A 3,176-nucleotide genomic window follows, 5' to 3' on the forward strand; every position below is an offset into this window, starting at 1 on the left:
CCAGTAGCGAGAAACAGTACAGTGAAAGTTAAGGAAAATGCTTGTCTCTTTATGAAGGCCAGACCTAACGGACACTTTGGGGAATTCTGGAGCTCACAGCATATACTATTTAGCAGATTACAGATCATATAATGGCTGCAGTTACTGTTTGTAATGTTTATGTTAACTATTATCCTAATAAATCTTTAAGAGTCATGCAAGCTGAGATTTATTAACCGTGAGGTCACACATTCCAAATTAAGAAAACACAATATGTGCCACTTTTGCAATGGCGATAATGTCCCAAAGTCAAAAGAGAAGCCTCTTTAAAACAAGTTTACCACCGCACTCACATTCCCATTTCTGTATTGTGGGAAGAGGTATCTGTTTGTTTTGTGCCCATTCCCAGTTTTTTTTTTTTATTCCTCTCTATTGAACTGGTCCCTGACCACCTTGTTGATCGCCCAGCAACAGACACGCCAGTCTGTCCCTAGTCTTTCAGCCAGAGCGGAAACCCAGCGCTGAGCCTCTTCTGCGGGACTCCATGCAGCCTACCTGACTGCCCTACCAATGAAGAGAGCCCACATTCTGGGGCCTGGGGTGTCATGCATAAAGAGATGTGACATCTCAAGCCTTTGTTTTCTCCGCCTGAATGGGTGAAAGAAGTAATGTTGTCTGGATCTAGTCCCCTTGCAAACCAAACATATATTGTGCATGACTGAATGAAAGCAAAAAAAAGGGCAAATGTAATGTATCATTGTTCATTCAATGGCTAATATTATGATGCCATTTATCAGTTGGCCTAAACCAGCTTGCCAGACTTATTTCTGTTGATTACAAACTTGTCTTGCAGGCAAATGATTAAAATGTGTTAGTAGAACACTTACATTATTATGATGTTATGCATCTTGTTTGAATGTTTTATAAGAACACGAGAACAAGAGCACATTGAATGAATCTGTTTCAGAATCTCAGATCACGCACAGCACACAGAAATTACTGTTTTTATTATAATCAAAACAACAGAGAAAATAAACATTGTAGCACAATTAACACTCTGCTTGACTATGTTTTATATCATTTCCCAGTCACTATGTTTAGGGATTTGGAGTTTTTGAGAGCTTCATGTCTCGTCAAAACTTCTTTCTAATGTCTTCATGTCTAACACTACCACTAAACCCATAAACAGATCAAGCGTTAGATAAAAGATATCATAATTATAGGGGTCTAATTTTGGAACCTAACTGTATACAGTAGAAAGCATGAAGCATTCACTGATGTAGAATGAATTGGTCCACAATGCAGAGGGATAGATATCCCGGTCCAGAAGGTGGAAATCACTGCCACCCTTTGCTGTTATGAGATTCATTGCACAGTTGAGTAACCATGTGTGCCACCAACAATTGCCAGACACTCTGATTCTCACTACAGGTCCACAAATGTGTGGCAATGTCTGCGCTCTCCATCCCCAGAGGGTGAATAAACCAGATGGGTTCTAAATGCAAAATTTCATTTTGTATCATTAGTAGGTTAGTTCACCCCTCATTGGCTCACCATCTGCCATCAGCTCAGGCTTTTCATCCCTCCACTATGCTGCAGTTGAGTGTGAAACACAGAAGTTTGATCTTTGATGCCTCTCAAAGACACCACTGGTTTACCGAAACAGCATTGCTGCATGGTTGTTGCTGAAGTGGAACAAGACGACGTGGCCATTGTTATGTCATTCTACTAGAAATAATTGGTAAACAGTTTACATGTTTAATGTTATTCATTAATTAACTTTCCATAGTTACGTCATTTTTTCATCTAATTTTGATTCGTATGAGGGAAACTGAATTCATAATAGCATAATGCTGAACATTTATTAAGTACCAGTGTTCATTGTGACTTGAATAGACTGACATGATTTGCTCCAACCTTTCTGATTAGTATAGGTTGTCTTTATTATTATTAAAATAATTTGTATAAATATTGACACAAAAAGTATTTTTTGTGTCAAAAGTGTGAAACAATGTATATATCTATTTAATCTCATTCTTGTCCAGGGTTGCATTTCCTAAAAGCATTGTAACCAATAACCAGTGGTAACAAAATTGCACAAATTATCTCTACCATCTCCGCAGGCCTACAGTGTTTTTGGGAAATGCAATGAAGGTCGGTGTAAAGCTTCATTGGTATATCTGACTCTAATCTATGGCTCATTGAACTGCAAAGCTGCTGTGAACTGCTGTAAACTTCAGATATAAACGACAATACATCATATGACGTTACATGAAATTAAGTTCAATTTCTGAATTCGTATAATTTATTAATTAATCAATCAATCTGATTTCTGTGCCAGCAGCATTACCAGACAGAACTGCAAAAAGAATGTTTGTTTGCAAGCATGTTTCCTGAACACCAAGGCTGGTTGTCAATTTTTTATATTCACACATTTGGCAGATGCTTTCATTTAAAGTGACTTGTGTTCTAGGGTACACATTTACATTTGATCAGTTAATGCATGCATTCCTTCGGAATCAAACCCATGACCTTGGTGCTGGTAAATAATTCCGATCATTCAAGATCACTCTGAAAGTGATTCCAGTGACATTGTTCTTCTGTGTCATTATCGTTATAGCTGTAGTGTGGACTTCCCTATTCTCATAAAATAAGATTGATTATTAAAATTATATAATTATAGTTAATGTTACAGTTATCGTCCTTTGGGCCTTTACACCTTTCTGCAGAATCAGCATGTAGTCTAATAGACTCAAGTCCCAAGGATCAAACATGCGGACGAAATATATACCCTGAATGCACTGTTAGTCACTTGGATAAAAGCATATGTATGTAAATATTATAGTTGTCTCTGCCAATTTAGCTGAGATTGAAAGAATATTAACACTGAAATAATGTCAGTACTATGTACCATGATAATGTACTTTTTTTTTTTTTTGCAGACTGAAAAATCAGAAGCTCTAGACAGATGTTTCTTGCTACCACCCTTCTGATTTGATGTCATACACTACGAAGCATTAAAGATGTATGACGTGAACATCAGCAGTGCTGGAGATGACAGGTCCTAAAGACGAATGTTGCAGATGGACCTACTTCTGCCTATTTACATTGTCATCCTTAATCAATGATTCTCATCTTGTCTGAATGCTTCTTGATCTGTGAATGTTTAACATCTAATTACAGACTTCTAAATTATG

The sequence above is a fragment of the Sinocyclocheilus grahami genome, unplaced genomic scaffold, assembly GCF_001515645.1.
Source record: "Sinocyclocheilus grahami isolate Dianchi unplaced genomic scaffold, SAMN03320097.WGS_v1.1 scaffold1484.1, whole genome shotgun sequence".
NCBI lineage: Eukaryota > Metazoa > Chordata > Actinopteri > Cypriniformes > Cyprinidae > Sinocyclocheilus > Sinocyclocheilus grahami.